This window comes from Trachemys scripta, chromosome 14 (assembly GCF_013100865.1).
Source record: "Trachemys scripta elegans isolate TJP31775 chromosome 14, CAS_Tse_1.0, whole genome shotgun sequence".
NCBI lineage: Eukaryota > Metazoa > Chordata > Testudines > Emydidae > Trachemys > Trachemys scripta.
In genome coordinates, this window is record NC_048311.1 from 30,889,550 (window position 1) to 30,906,539 (window position 16,990).

At 44.6% G+C, this 16,990-nt stretch overlaps 1 long non-coding RNA gene across 1 annotated transcript in view; it reads right to left on the reverse strand.

The window, feature by feature from the left end:
• Positions 1-16,990, reverse strand: part of LOC117887329 — a 52,409-nt gene that overhangs the window by 12,294 nt on the left and 23,125 nt on the right. Inside the window, exons 2-3 of the long non-coding RNA XR_004648162.1 lie at positions 13,939-14,075; positions 96-271 (exon numbers count right to left, since the gene is read on the reverse strand). This is a non-coding gene — a long non-coding RNA (uncharacterized LOC117887329). The remainder of the gene's footprint in view (positions 1-95; positions 272-13,938; positions 14,076-16,990) is intronic.

Below are 16,990 nucleotides of genomic sequence, written 5' to 3' on the forward strand. Positions count from 1 at the left end.
GAAAGGAATTTATTATTACACATTTTAAACATGGAGCCACTCCAAATTTTCATACCAGTTATTTTCATCCTCTTCAATAAATGGTAGTTTGGTACCTGGACGTCATCTGCAAGTAAGCGGCAATGTAATCTCTCTGGAATAGCAGGATACCATCACACGGAGCATTTTCTCTGGCTTTCAAAGGCAGACTCAACTGAAGCCATCTGACTGCAGCTGCTGAATTCAGACCCGGCATCACCATCAACCGAGAGAGCCCAGACACGTGTTGCAGCTAGGTGCATAAACAGTAATTGCACATTTTCCACTGGGCAGCTTCTTAACTAGCTCATAGAGCCCACATGACTTAAGATATTTAGGACAAGGACACGTTATCAAAATCCAGGCTCCCAAAGAAAGTGCCAGCTTTACCACCCCACCCCACGCCCCTCCCCACCCCATTGCTCTGTCCGACACCACGTTTACGGTTTGTTTTCTGGTCTGGAAAACACAAAGCTCTGCTAACACTGCAGAGGCAGAGGTACCACCGAGCCAAGAGCGTGGGACCAGGTCCCCAGCCAGCCTCCAATGTTGCAAGCAGCGACAACGATCGGTGAGCAGGTCTGGTTGCTGCTGCCAGCAATTAAATGAGGCTGTAGTGTCCACCAATCTGATCTTTTATAGGGCTTCGTTTATTAGCCGGGTGCCCCTATTTCATAAGGCAGCGTTAGCTAGACTGTGCACACAGGAATGATGAAGATGATGACTATTAGCAGGAGCCCAAGGACACCTTTTCTTAAGCCTCATTCATAGCGGCTGACATGGTAAAACAGCCCAGCAATTGTTCTCTCAAATGTCACCTTTCTGTGTAGGCCACTGTGCAGATAAAACCCTGCTCTCGTTGGGGCTTTTTTCCTTCCCTCCCACCCCCCTTTTAAAAAAAAAATAACTGTGCTATCCTTTAACTATCGCCAGAGAAATTCAACCGACCAGGGACTTTTTCGTCTTTTAGGCCCGCCCGCCCCCCTCATCCTTTATTTTCTTCCCCTCCCTTCTTCACGTCGCTTGAACAATCTGGCTCTGTTCTGGGCACATTCTTGCGGCCTATTCTTTGGGTGGCTCATGCAGGGTTCACTCTTAGTGGACGGGGGGTGGGGGGAGGGCAAAACAAGGTCTGCATTCAGGTAGGGGAGGGCAGGAAGGCAAATCTAATGTAATGGGGAATTGTTGTGCCATCAGCTTAATACCTGAGCAGGGGAAACAAAGAACCTTTAGAGAACTTGCTTCTAGGCGGTGACCTCCTCCTCTCCCCCCGAAGGAACTCAAAAAGATAACAAGGACTGAAAGAACCGGCACCAATATAATTAAAGCTGGGGGTATTAGATATGATGACAGAGAACCAAGCCGTTAATAGTATTCCTGGTATTATTAACATCCACCAGCATGAAGGGACAAGTGGTTTTTTTAAAACTCTTCGTCAAAATTATTCCTCTTGGGAGTGACTCAAAGCAGACGCTCCCAGACCAGGTAGAGCACATGGTCATTCCTGGAATGATCCTATATATATAGTCAGCAGGGTGTTTAGTGACTGCAGAGCTGGGGTATTTTCCAGTTCACACAGGTGGTAAATCAGGGGCCTAGCAATGGGAAAGCGTTTGACCTTGATGAGTTTGATCAATAGTGTTTGACCGAGACTCAACTAGAAAGAGGCTGAAAGTCGCTGCTGTCTGACAGCTGTTTGATGGATTGTGGGAGATGATTTGATGAGGAGGAACTCAGTCTAGTTCTCAGTGTGCAGGTATCTATCACTAAGCCAGCTCATTTGCTGGTAGAGTCAGCAGAGAGGGATTGAATGGACCTTGGAGATAATGTCCATCTAGCAAGCCTAGGGATGCTAGAATAATTTTGGGGCAGCTGGGCCTATTTCAGTGGCCTGCTCATCTCATCATTACATCCAGATGGCCCTGGACCACATTTGTGGACATAGCAGTAGGACGCTTTATCAACACCTCATAGCTAATGTGAAGTGCCCCTGGTGTGGGAATGGGAGAGGAATACGAGCCAAGAAAACAATAAAGAATGGAAAAACATACAGTAGGTCAGTTCTGAAAAAGGCTGGATACTTACATTAACCATAACAACATTTGCAGTTATACAGGTTAAAATGAAGATAATTAAATGTCATGCTCCAGGGCACAAACTGATTCCCACCAGGGTCAGGAAGGTATTTCCCCATAAGTATAGCATTGCTCAACTGGCTAGGTAGTTTACAGGAGAGAGGAAGGGTCACTTTCCTGTGAAATATGAGGTACTGTCCTCTACCAGTCACAAAACATAAGACTGGCTAGATCATCGTTCTGCTTGCGGATGGGAAATAAGCACCCAGAGGCTGATCCAAAACCCATTGAAGTCACTGGGAGTCTTTCCATTGACATCACTGGGTATTGAGATCAGTAGGGTTGCAATCTCTGCACAATGTGTATGGTAGTCCCTGTAGGCTCCCTTATGCTATAGCCCTGAGTCTCCAAGGCTGTGACATGCAATGTGGACTTTGAATGAAAAACATTAATAACATTAACTTCTCTGGGAGTTTTATCCCCAGTGATATCATGTCAGTCTGAAGTGATTCAAGCCAGGGCAGGATGGCTTTGGAACAAGTCTAAATGGGTGTGAGAGATTAACTACCTGGCCTATCCTTTTGTTCAAGTGAAAGGACTTCAAACTCCCAGCAAATAAAGTCCAGAATCAAGCCATTCATCACTTTATTAATCAGTCTCCTCCTCAATCCAATTTAATTTCAGACCAATACGTTTCAAGCTAGCAGCATAGCTCTCTCCCACCTCTCTTCTAGGTGTCAATCCCCACTACCTTCCCCAATGTTCTCTAATGAAGAGATCCCATTGGATTCCATACTATTATAACAGGGTAGGCACAAAAGCCTTCTATCTTCCTCACTATCTGAGCACTGCGTGTGCTCCTGGTTCAAACCATCTTTCCTGTGTGCTGCCAAAAGCATTAGAAGCTTTTTCCATAGGGCCTCCCCTTCGTTTTTGGGCCAGTGTTTAAAGGGATACCGTCAGCTCTTTGGGAACCGTCACTTGGACAAAGCATTTCTGGCCCAACTAAACTGAGCACCTGAGCCACTTACACATCATCTGTGATTTTGTTTAGTGGTTAAACAAATCTCATCCACAGGCTTGAAAATGGGCTTTTTGCAAATATCTCAGTGTTACTAGCTCTCGCAATTTTATCGTCAGTCTCATGGTTGGATGTTTCTCTTAAAGATCCAGCTGATGGAATCAGATTCTTTGAGAATCTCTGCTTTCATTTGAAAAAAAATGGTTTCTAGCCCGCTGGCTTGCAGAGAAAAATCTTGAAAACATGAAGCAAATGCAGCCTAAAGGCTCACACACTGAAAGGCAAATAAGAAAAATAACCCAACATTTATTGTTTTTAAAAAAAACTCATGATTTTCAAGCAAATCTCATGATGGGAGGGGGACGCTCGAATCATAATTTTTGAATATTTGGGGTTGATGATACTCATACCGGTACATTTTCCTGCTTGGTCTGCAGCAACGTGAGCTTGTTAACCTGTCAGGCTCATCAAAGCAAGGCTCGTGTTTTCTGCTTGCAGCACAGGGAGTCAAGGGATTGGGGAAATTGGTGTAGAAGATGTTGGGGAGCTAGTGTTCTCTATAAGTAATCACCAGCGTCGGATTATGTATGAAGGGTCTCCCAAACGGTGCACTGGCCGCTTTTTTATGTAGGATAGAATGAAGCTAAATAACTGTTGCTTGCACAATAACGTTAACAAAAAAGGAGCAGTGAACAATGTGAAGTGAAGTGAAATCCTACTTAGAGGTCACCAAAAACGTTTGTAAATAGTTTTCGTCACTCTTCACCCAGCTCCACTGCTACTTAAAGCCAAATTCCAAACTGGTCCAGTTGCATAATATAATTAATAGTCAGTTAAGCTCATGCTGTTATGCAAGAAAACTTGAGGTACTTTCTGCTCCAATTTCAGCTCTTCCTAATCAATGTTTTTCTGGACTGGAGTTCACACTGTTTGCCTTGCTCTGCACTCAGTGTATAACCTCATTAAGCAAAAGCATAAAGTCTGTTATTTATTTATTCCACATGATAAAACCAGGATATTACTCACAGTGATAACATGGGTTAATTTTCAGTGAAGTCTCTTTTGGCAGCAGGTGGCAAACTTTTAATACAATGAATAACACTCCTATCAGATCCAAGATAAAAGGCTGTCATATCATAAACTCATTTTGCTCTTTGGGCCAGTAACATTAGACTTCAAGGTGCTGTAATTATCTTCCATTGATTTTTATTTATTTATTTTTTATTGTTACTCATAAAAAACGAAGCATAAAATTCAATTAGTTCAAGAAGATTTGGTGTGAGCTTGGACGCTAAGGTGTAATAGGTGTCTATATAATGTAATTTAAGGGCACCACCCTGCCAACTGACTACTATGTACATCCTACAGAGCTATTTCTGCTGGAAGAAGGGGTGTTTGCAGGAGCTCTGGCTGGGGATGTCTGTAATGGGAGCAAAGTTCACACCACACCAGGAGAACGGAACATCTGAAGTGCACGAGGACAGCAGCGATAAGCTCCATTGACAACCCAGCATGCCCTGCTTCTCTCTTAGGATAGAGGTTACGAGCCCTCACGGTGGAAACCACTTGGGATACATGACAGGTAACTAGCCCTTCCCAAATGTTTCCTCCAGTAACAACCCTCACTCTAACCTGTTATTGCAGAATGAAACATGGAGGCGGCAGGGCCCAGTGGACGGCTTGGGACGTAGGACACCTGGGTTCTAGCCCTGGCTCGGCCCTTTGGGCTACTTACTCCCCTTTCTATGCCTCAGTTTCCCCAGCTGCCAACTGGAAATAATGACACTGACCTCCTTTGTAAAACACTTTCTTAAATGGTGCTTTTCGTCAGTAGCTCTCAACAATGTATTATTATATTATAGATATATGACAGATAGCGATGAAAAGCACTATAAAAGGGCTAGGTACTATATATATAATAGTGTAAGAAGGGATCAGGAATTACTGTTGAGTGCTCCCCAGTTCAGACCCTGGGCCAGATCCCCTGTTGTAGGCCAGCCCCCTTTACAACACTGAGCCTTCATTCACCCTGTAATCAGCGTGTAAGTCAGAGCAGTTTTTGGCCCGGCCTGTTGGCGTTAACGATCTTGGGTGAGTTTTCAGTCAGGAATGAAAGGGGTGGGGTGTTTTTTTGGTCAGAGGCTCTGGTATGTGGTAACATTTCCAAAAGGCTATATTGGTTTGCAGGCTCGTGCTATGGGTTCATGGCAGGAGTTACACACCCAGCCCTGCTAGCCGCAGTCTTGTCCTCCTTCCCCCAGAGCTAATTCCATTTTTTTTAAAAAACAGCAAGCTTAAGGAAAGCAGCAGAGGAGAACGTTTAAAACATAAAGAAGGGAGCCCCAAAAGGTTTGGGGCTGGCGCTCAGTGCAGAGAAACCCCCGAGGTTTCCATAAGAGAGAAGCCCAAGCTGCAAAATTCAGATTTTCAGTAGGCACTGGGTTACCTAAGAGACCACCTCTAGCTCCATCCTCCACTGCCACAGTTGCAGAAGCACCGATGTGATGTCCCTCCTCCATACAATGGAGAGGGGGTGACTAACAGGATGTTCTCTGGAAGGATCCAGGCTTTGGAAAACCTTCCCATACTGGTCCAAAATAGCCTGGCTTTGCCAATTTTCAGGGCATGCTCCAGCGTCCATTTGTTGCATCTGGCTTTAGTGAGGGGAGCCTGCTAATGTGCTGGGGTGTTTTTGTTTGCATGTAGAGGTGCTGCTTGTTAAAAGGAGTGAAATGGTGTTTGATCTTGTCATTTTAAATCACTGGCAGAGCCCTCAGAACCTTTGGACAGGTGCTTTTCATTTCTCTATCTGAAATAAAATATATAACAACACGTCAGCTCTGGATTCCAAACTCCCCCAGATGGGGGGTGTTTGGATCCAGCAGTCTGCTGTGGTATGCTGGGATGGTGGGGGCTATTTGCAAAATCAGGATCTGGCTTCAGATTCACGGCACTCGCAAAGCATGAGCGGTGTTTGGAGCTGGAGTTTGGGTTTGAGTGCATGGTGTTAGAAGGAAGATGATCTTGTGGTTGAATCACTGGAGCAGGATTCTAGAGAGGTGACTTCAACTCCCCGCTCTACAGTAGGTTTCCTGCGTGACCTTGGCCAAGTCACCAGATCTCTCTGGATATGTCTACACTGAACACTATGCCTGGGCCCTGACTCAGGTTTGAGTCCAAGCCCCCCTTCCGTCCACACACACAAATCAGTCTGCGGTCAGCAAGCTCCCAGGACCCGAGTCCTAAAACTCTGCTGAGGGGATGGGTCAGAACCTTAGTCCTGCTGTGACTCCGATCCAAGCCCTATCATTTTGCAATGTGGACACAGGTCAAGCCACAGACCCAAGTCAGAAGGTCTGTGTATTGCAGTATGGATACATTAGCACAGCTGGGAGACCCAGACCCAACAATTGTAAGCCCAGGTTTACACTGCAGTGTGGACACTCCAGCACAGGCTTGGAAACCCCAAGTACAATGCAGTGTAGACATAGTTGCTGTGTCTCCATTCCCAATCTTCTGCTCGCCTGTCCTTTTCTCCCACCATTGCCTGTCTTGTTTGTTCAATTGTAGGTTCTCTCTTACTAAATGTGTGTACAGCCCATAACAGAATTGGGTTCTGGTGTCAATAGAGACCTCCAGGCATCTCTGTAATACAAACAGTAAGAACTGGACATTTTCCAGAATTATTTGGGCTTCTTACCTATGCAAAGACGCATCGGAAGTAGAGCATTCATTTCATTTAATTCAAAACGGCATTTTTAAAAAAGCACAAATTTTCATTATTTTTTTTTTACATTTTCCAAATTAAAATCGTTTTTCATTCTTTTGGGCTTCCAGTTTTTTATGTTTCCTTTTCCTCCCTTTTTTCTTCCTTCCATTTTGCCAAAGAGTGGTAGGAAGGCAGAAAGATAAAAAACAAAACACTAGAAATTCTTCAGGTTGAGGGATTTTTGGAAAAAAAAAGGAACTTTCATATTTTTAAACTAATATTTTCAGAAACATGTAACATTTGTGACCAATCCCATTAGACATTTCACAAGAACAAGTCGTCTTGTGCAATTTCTACTATTATCTGCTTCTGATAGACCCAGAAATGGCACAAGAACAACCTTTCTTTTGTTATTTGGCATTTCCAGTCCCTCCTAGGAAAAAAAATGAAAAATAATATAAAATAAATTACCAGAAAATTCCTAAAAAGTCAACAAGGTTTGGTTAACAGAAAAAGTTGGCCTGATTCCTTACAATGGTTTTCTGTAATTCCACTGATTTTAGTGGAGCTATTCCTGATTTATATTATATTAGTATAAGTGACAGGAGAATTAGTCCTATTGCTGGGTGTAATGGGGGTGTTTTAAGATAGAAACGGGTTTGGATAAATAAGTTTGTTATTTTGTAGAAGACCTTTGCACACTAAGAAACTGGACTATGGAAAAAAAAATTCAAGCAAGAGGTGGCATGAAACATACTATTAAACCAGTGTAGCCTTCCAAAGGTGTGAGAGTTGTGATAAGTCCTGTTTAAACTTTACCCAGAGCTGAATACCAAATGTCAACAGGAGCTCATGCCCAAACGCTCTGATCAGGCCAGACAAACATCCAATCAGAAGCATCAATCAAAGCTGAGACATAGTTGAAGGGAGGTGGGAATGTTTAACTCTCCAATTCCCAGCTGAGCGAACCCTCCCCAGCAGGTTATCCTCAGCCAGTTCTTTCCCCTTCATCTATTTATACAAGACACCCTGCCACATGCATCTTTTTTTTCCCTTCAGGTAAACATGCACACGGAGCAATAACTTCTAAATGTACATCATGTACCAAATCCACACCAATTCAAAAGGGCATCTCCAGCATACTGCGGATGCAGCATGCTTGTTTGCCTTTCCTCCGGGTCCCATCTACCTAGCAAGCATCAGGCCAGGCTCATGAACTGACTTCTGTCCGGCCACTTTCTTGAATACTAGAAGGAAAAACATCCCCTGCCTAAATCCTTCAGCTGGAAGAGGATAACGGCTCAGGAGGAGGCGGAATGTTACAAACAGCTGCTACTGCCTTAGCTCACCTTCAGTGCCTGCCTCTGTCTGTGCCTACATGGCTTATATGATAGGACCTAGTGTGTTTTGTAACAATAGCAAATACATTTCAGATCTGTGCACAATGGCAAAAGTTCCGCCTGTTTTATAACCTGTCTCCCTCTAGTTTGAAGCATCTACTCAGGTTAGTACATATATTCATGAACATCTTATGACACAATAGACTTTGATCTGATCCAAACCCTTTTGAAGTCAATGGGAATCTTTCCATTGATTTCAATGAGCTTCGGATCAGGTCCTTAAGTCCTCAAATGATTTAACTTATTATGGGTTTCAGAGTAGCAGCCATGTTAGCCTGTATCCGCCAAAAGAATGAGGAGGACTTGTGGCACCTTAGAGACTAACAAATGTATTTGAGCATAAGCTTTCGTGGGCTACAGCCCACTTCATCAGATGCATAGAATGGAACATATAGTAAGGCGATATATATACACATACAGAGAACATGAAAACTTATTACGGTCGTGTGTCAATACAGCTGGGTTTTTTATTATTGGGCTAAAGAAAGGCTAGAAAACACCATCTGTCATGGTAATGCCTTTCTTTTTTATATTTCTTTTTTCCCTTCCTCATTAGAAGAAGCATGCTCATTCGAAGCAGGCAACATGTTTTATTAATTGATGGCAAATAATCCTAAGATAAAACGTGCAATCAACTTTTTAATGAAAACATATGACGGGGGAAATTGAAAGGGCTAAGCCTTCGAAGTGTGAGCTTTCCTTGGGAATACTGTTATAAAAGGAGGTGGAAGGCTGTGTGTAGAGGGACCGGCGTGCTCTAAGAGGAGGTGTAGGTGGGAACTGGTTTCATCTACTCTCGGGAGGTAGGGTTAGGTGTATTACTGGCATGGCAAGGTGGGTAGTATTTTAACCTGAGATGGACCCACGCCACAGAATTCAGACCCGTAATCCACACACCCCAAAGCCTGGGATTTCAGAGCTTGTCTATATGCAGTTATGATGGTTTAAACTGAACATGTTATTTTAATCTGAATTCGTTAAACCCGTGCTAACAGCTTTGTGGACACTCTTATTCCAGTTTAAACCACTCTTAGCTTAAGTCAATTAGAAACACATTTAATCTAACCTGACATAAGCTGCGCTTAAAATGAAATAAGAGTGTCCGTGCAGAGCTTTGCAGCCCTTAACTGGTTTCACTGAACCAGTGCCAGTTTGTGTGTAGATATGGTCTTGGGCTCCAGCCTACTGTGAAGATAAGGGCTAAGTCTGATCTTGGCTATGAAGCTACATCCCCATTAACTTCAGCAGAATCACTCCCGGTTTACACCAGGGTAAAATCTTAAGCCGTCATATTGCCTCACTCTAGACATAGTGGGCGACACCCTGCCCCGTTGCAGTCGGGTTTTGTTGAAAATGGCATTGCAGTTAGATCAGAGGGAAGCTGTGGCTGGCTTGCTATGACTCAGGCCATATCCATACTACAGGGACTACAGCAAGGGCACGGTAGCTATACCAGCATGACCCTGTAGTGCAGACGCATCCTGCCAAGACAGAAAGAGTTTTTCCATCGCTGTAGAAACTTCACCTCCCCAATGGTTGCTAGCTCGATAGACGCATTCGTCTGTCAATCTAGCCACCTCTGCACTGCTGGTTAGGTCAGCGTATGCTCCGGGATGTAGACTCTTCACACACCCGAGGGCCACAGCGGTGTTGACCTACATTTGAAGTGCAGACCAGGCCTCACTGGGGGACCCAGGGCAAGTCATTTTAACCCCACTGCCTGCCTCACTTTCCCTTTTCGTAAAGCTGAGAGAACAACAAAACTCCTATTAAAAACCATGCACTTCGGGCCAAATGCTGGAAAATGGAGCCAAGCGTGAGCCAAAAGAGAATGCCCCCAAAGGACACAGGGAGCTTTTCTTCCCAAGACCAACCCATATAGCCCGTTTAACAGTTAAGGGTGGGATTTTTACAGTGTCTAAGGCCCAGAACCACAGGAGCAATTGATTTTCAGCAGGACTTGTGCTCCCTTAGGGGCCTCTGAATATCCCACCCGAATAAGCTGCCCTAAATGGTGATGCTCTGAAAGCCAAATGCACCCACTGCCTCAATCTACTATTCCCAGCCGTGCCTGAGAAACCAGACGAGTCTTGCAGGGAATGGTGAAAATTGGTTGATGTGGCAAGCTGCTCCCCACCAGCAGCTTTTGGCCCTGGTGAACGGGTTCTTTGTGCATGAAACACACGATTGTGCCAGCACAACATCCGTGTACCACTTGAGTCTTGCTTAAACCCTCAGAATAAGTGGGACTTGCACGGAGCATACTCCTGGTGATAAACCATTGGCCATGGCCCCTAACACATTTCAGTGCTGGCAATGCAGAGTGACCCAGACCTCATGGGAGCGGTACAGAATCACAAATAACATCTGATTGCCTCCCCTGACTCTCTGGATGCCACTTGCAGTATTGCCAAACCCAACCATTCAAAAATCATGAGTCAGGCTCCAAAAATCTTGTGATTAGCTTAAAAAATCAAGAGATTTTAAACCATAATAATAGATGTGTGGTCCTTCTAGGTTAAACTCAGGTCCCATTTTCAAGCTTTTCTCCACAACCACAAGGGCTAAAAACTTACCTTTTAGAAACAACAAAAGCTGACATTCACATGACTCCAGGAGCTGGAGCCTTAAAGAAAACATCAATCAACATGAGATGTGTGATAAAATCACAGAAGTGGGCAACACCGGACTTTTGCTACCCAGTCATTGTTTGCTGGCCCTGATCCATCAGTCATGAGATCCTGGTTGGGGGTCAGAGGTGCCGGTTGGCCCTGGTAATCTATTAACCAGAGGCACATAGAGATATTGAAAATACTTGTGTTTAAAAAAATATATAGCACAAGTTAGATGCCTTACACTCAAAATTGCCTTCTTCTTCCAGGAGCACTTTCTAGTGTCTTTAATTCCCTGAGGGTGGCACAGAAGTTCTGGTGTGGGGAGTGAAGACAGAGGTCAAGATTTTGCATAGCCAGCCTGAGCCACTGCAAAGGGGCAGGCACTCAGTACTATCTGTGAATCAAGCCCCTTTAAGCTGATTCAGGTTGGGCACACAAAAATGGAGGCACCTGAATTCACTAGCTGCTTTTGCTGGCTTGTCCAGTCGTTCATTATTAGTAACGTTGTAATTTTGGCACCAGGAAAAAGCTGAGTAAGGCCTGTCCATCTCAAGCCTTTCTTTCCCCGGCCTCGGGCAGAGTTGCAGAAAGGCACTGACAGCGTCAGACGGAAGCACAAGCCCCCTCTTGCCAAGAGGCTGCAAACCTCCTGGCTCCCGGTCTCATTTATCACCTCAGCGAAGGTCCTGTGGAATTCCACTCATTCTTCACAAGGACTTTCACCGCTCAGATCAAACAAGGGAGTGACATTCCCGGGCCAGTGTGTGTAGGCGGGGAGGTGGGGGGGGAAGGCTTAATCAATCCAGCAGACTTTCCCACACTTTTTTATCAGGGTTTTGACACAATAGGTCAAGGACCTTCTAATGGTGTCAAAGGTGCTTTTCTGGCCTAATAGGCATTGGCATTGACAGTGGAGATTTTTAACCTCCCTACAGGTGGTCCCTCCACCACAGTGGTGATAGGGCCGCTCTATTGTGTCCTCTCTAACCCCTGAGTAGCTAACAGACATGCCATGCAGGAATACCCAAGTATTATTTGGAAGGGCATAGGATGCCCATCTGTTGGAATTCAGCTCTTAGAGCAAGTAGAACCGACTTTTTATCTGACCAGCCACCATGAGACACACCACGGCTCCTTCTGCATTTCACACGTAGACATTGAGAGACCCTGGAACATTCTAGCGAAGAGCCGTGAGTTCATGTCGACAAGAGACACTTCCAGGAAGACGAGTGGTAATTAAAGAGGTCCAATTTCCCTGTGATTTACGGTCACTTTATGTCCCTTGTAACACCATTAATGTAAATGATGTTCCTCCTGCTGTATGAACATGTACGTGAAAAATGGTCACATATACATTTCCCAGTTATGTTACAAAGCACCGGCTTAAGAATCACAGCACATTTATTTAACACGAACTATACCATGGTTTCAGAAACAGGCTGTGAGGTTTTGTTTTGCAACAACAAACAAGACATTTGAGAGAATAAGGCCTATATAAATTGCTATGGACCAGATACCATGGTGAGGGGTTGATCGATATAGAAGACATAGATTGGAAAGGATGGATGCTCTTAGGTGCATAACATAATCTCATTATGACACACCCCAAAATAATTGATGGGCAAACCTTGTAAATTTCAGAGTTAGGTTCTGGATCAGATAAATTTCTAAAAATTCAGAATCTTATCCAAACATAAAGAGTTTGGTGGCACCTTAAAGACTAACAGATTTATTTGGGCATAAGCTTTCGTGAGCAAAAACCTCACTCTACCCCCTGATACATAAAGAGTTTGCAAACTCATTACAACCAGATTTCTCACCCACTTTCTTGGACTGGTCAGATTGGAGATCCATGGGAAATAGCTCTACTTATGGGTACTTGGCACTTCATTTTATACTCCCAGCTGGAATAAGGAAGCTCAGAGGTTGAGAGAGAACATGAAAAATAACTCCTGGCAGGGGGAAGGTAATCCAAAGTTTTTATGAACTTCCCAAAAGTCTGGTTTGAGTTTTGGGGGCAGTTCTACTGTGTTTCTTATTTTACCCACCTCTACCTAAAACTAAATGCCTATCAGGGACACAATCCCTGAGTGGGAGTCCTGCTCTTGCACTACGAATAAATAAATAATAATAATGGGTTCCTGGAACCTAAAGGAGGAAGTTTGCTCCACCAGCTAATAAAAGGCTGTTTTGCAACAAGACACAATTAGAAATCCTTTCCTTATTTCACTGCGCCGGGTCATGCAGGGTGCTAAACCCCATACGTTTCCATGTACTAAAAGAGGAGCTCAGGGTACCTAGCAGCTCTCCGAAGCATTCAGCTCCTCAGAGGATTGGGCCTTAGGATCTGAACGCGTTCACTGGGGTAGAAACACTGTACAGAGTGTTCTGTATCTTTTGGCAGGTTTTCACTGTTTCTTTAGTTGGGGTTAAGGATACTTATCCTCCTCATTGGCTGGAATGTCAAAGAAAATTCATAAATCTTATGTAATTCTCAGGAAGTGGGTCTCTGCAAGAAGACTGGAAATGCAACTTGCAGGCACGTCATGTTTTGTTAACATCTCAGTCAGTAGCCTGTCTTAAAGTAGCTCTGTCAGGCCAAAAAAACTGACCCGATCTAACATAAAATTAATTTGGGCCTTTAGAACTTCAAGGAGAGCAGCAAATATGATTGATTTAATTTTTTGCAGGCCTACAATAACAACCCGCTTTCGCCTCACGATCGCAGGCACAAGCCTGCATGAAGCACTTTGCCCATCTGCTCCCGCTGAGTGGATTCAGTACAGGGCAGTGAAATATACAGGTCTGTTGCTCCTTGAAGGAGACAGCAGGAGGGGCCTTGAAAATTTCATTTTGTGGCTTGCTTGCAAGAAAGCTTCACACGCAGCAATGAGAACCAGTCCAGTTTCTAATGGTTAACGGGGCGGATGGGGAGACAGGACTCCTGGATTCCATTCCCAGCTTTGCCACCCAATCATTGCATGACCTTGGACAAGTTACTAAACTTCTCTGTGCCATTGCTTCCACATCTGCAAAGGGGATAAAATACGCCTCTCTGGCTAACACCCTGAGAGCTAGGGGCTACGAGGGTCAAACTCACGCGCTGATCGTCGAAGTCCTGGGCGCACGGGACCCCGGTAACAAGCGAGTGCTGAGAGAATGTGGAGTTGGTCAACGCTATGCTCGGCTGAGGTGGCAACTCATGGTGTCGGACGCCATCAGGTGGTCGAGGGACATCTACATAGAACACATCACCAGACATCAGCAATACTAGGAGGGTTGAGCTGAAGTGCCGATGAGAAGCGCAGTCGGGAAAGTAACTCAAATACTTTCCTGATGGCCTGTTTTTTCTAAATGGACAACCCATTCGAAATTCTCAATTACTGAGGGACAAGCTTCACTCATTGATATATTTTGCTTTCCGTCACCATCGCTCTGTATAACTTTTTTCATGAGTAAAGTACCCCAATACTTGGATGTTAAATATCTAAACTGTATTCTTAAATTCACCTCAATGTGGGTTATTGCTGATTATGCACTATGTGTATCTTATGACTTTAAAAACAAACCTTGTATTTGTGGCTAATCTAAGCACTATCCCCAGATATATAAACACTCTTTTCTCTACCTGTATATTATATAATTTTAACATTAACTTTAATACATTTTTAAATCTGTATCTCAAAGGGGACTTGTGAGGATCAATTAGGGAAAGTGTGTCTCTTGCCCTACATGTGCCCACAAAGGGGGAGCAAGGTTATTATAACTAAGCCTCCCCCTTACTCCCTTATGCTGGCTTCCTGCATTGCCAATCACAGCATGGAGGTTGGACAGACTGGATTCCATGGGACCACTACACCAGCTGTTCCACACAGACACAGAGGTGAGCAGGGAAAGAGCAAGCAATGCCCAGAGCCTTGATTAAATACTTCCTCCCCCAGTGCAGAGGTTAGCACACCTCAGGCAGCACAGGGTATTGATCTGTCCATACCAAATTACCTTCCTCTGCAAGCAAAGGAGCCAGGAATGGAGATGATCCTTATATATCCAGGTCTGTTCCTGGGATGATGAAGCCACATACTGCTCCTTACTTTTGGCCATGAGCAAAGTCACAATTTTGCCCTTCATTAAATGTTTTCAAAGTGTACTGGAATGCTCAGATAAAAGATGCTACATACGTTGTACGACTCACTCTGTACACATAAACAAAAAAGATTCAGACAGCCTGCAACCTAAGTAACAAGTCAAAATTGTAGTCCACCTTGACAAGTGTCCCCATAAAGCTGTTATTTCAGGCAGTGAAATTTCCAAGTGTGGCACTGTGCTGTTTTGGCCATTGCCTTTAATAGCACTTTTAAAAACAAAAATGACTACTGTTTTTAGAATAATCACCCCAAACAGCACAGTCTTGCTATTGTAAGAGGGAGTGTTCCGTTCTGGTCTTATGTTTTCAGAACAAGGTTGCCCAGCCCTGGTAATTAGCTCAGTCTGTCTCCACTGGGTTTCTCCAGCTTCTCATGAAAATACTCGTAAGGTTTTGAATAGATTTTTTTTTCCCCATAGCACTTTTCAGACTTGATGTTTCCCAAAGTGACTTACGAAGCAATGGACTTGGTCTGTCAGAAACAGCTCACACACGGCCCTGGAAACACGAGACTGTTCTATGGGGTCAAAGAATACTTGTCAAAACCATGGCGTTCTCCCAAGGAATGGAAACCCAGCAGAACATCTCATCGGCAAGCTGGTGCCTCGAAGACATCGTTCTTTTCCTGCACTGTGATCACCGTAACAGGGCTTCAGCTAAAGATGGGAGACTCTCATCAGGTTCAGGGGCCTGTGCAGATAAGCACACGTCAGCTCAGAAGCTTATCAGAACCTCTTGAGACAGAGCCAGTGCAAATCTCACAAGATCAGGTTTCTCCTCACAAGATTTGCAGTGGGCAAGGAAATGAAAAATAACAGAAACAATCTTTCCAAATGGCGCCTGTTCTCTTCTCTTCCAAGGCACAAGAATGCCAGCCCAAATCCTCAAAGAGATTTCAGCGCCAAGCAATCAGTCGGAGTTAGGTGCCTAAATACCCTTGACTCTCTGAAGAGCTACTGACTAAAGCCCTGATTCAGCAGAGTAGTTAAGCGTGTGATAAAGTTTAAGCCTGTGAGTATTCCCATTGAGGTCAGTGGGCCGGTGCTGTAACAAGGGCGAGGCGAGTGAGGCACTTGCCTCAGGTGCGCAAAGCGGAGGGGCGCAGCTCTACCACCCAAGCGGGGCGGGAAAAAAAAAAGCGCGATCGGCGGCGCTTCGGCGGCGGGTCCCTCAGTCCCTCTCGGAGGGAAGGACCTGCCGCCGAATTGCCACCACTGCTTCATTCATTCTTCGACAGCAATTTGGTGGCAGGCCCTTCCCTCCGAGAGGGACTGAGGGACCCGCCGCCAAATTGACATCGAAGAGCGTGGAGCCGGCCCTTGCCTCGGACGCAAAAATTCCTTGTTATGGCTCTGAGTGGGACAATTCATGTACTTGAAGTGAAGCGCCTGTTTAAGTGGCTTGCCAAATCAGAGTCTAAAACAAAGCACTGTCCACCCAAACCAGCTATTCAATGATACAGCATTCAGAGCACCATCAAAAGTAACAGTCTTAAGCCCAAGGTGCAAGGCCAATCTGCATTTAGGCCACAAAAGCTCCGGCAGCATGTAATACACACATTTCAAACTGGCTAACCGTATACCTGGCTCAACTTACACAACAGAATGTAAAGGAATCTTTAGAGCACTGGAAACTCCTCTCTTCTGGTCTGAGGTACGATTATTTTGCTGTTCTCTTGTAATAATGTTAACAATTATAATCATGTATACAGCACCTTTCATCTTGGAGGATCCCCAAGCACTTTAGCTAAGGCTACATTTCTCAAAAGTGGCTAGTGATTTGGGGCGCCCGGTTTTATGGGTGCCCAACTTGAGACACCTTAAAGGGACTTTATTTGCTGATGGTGGCTGCTCTGAAAAAACCAGACCATGTGTCTGAGGCTTCCTTAATTTGGGCATCCAAGTCATTTTTGAAAATCTTGGCCAGTTTATCTGCCCAGAAATCTCTTTATCCCCATGGGAAATGCAGCCATCTCTGGACTGGAATGCTGCGCCTGTAACAATGCACA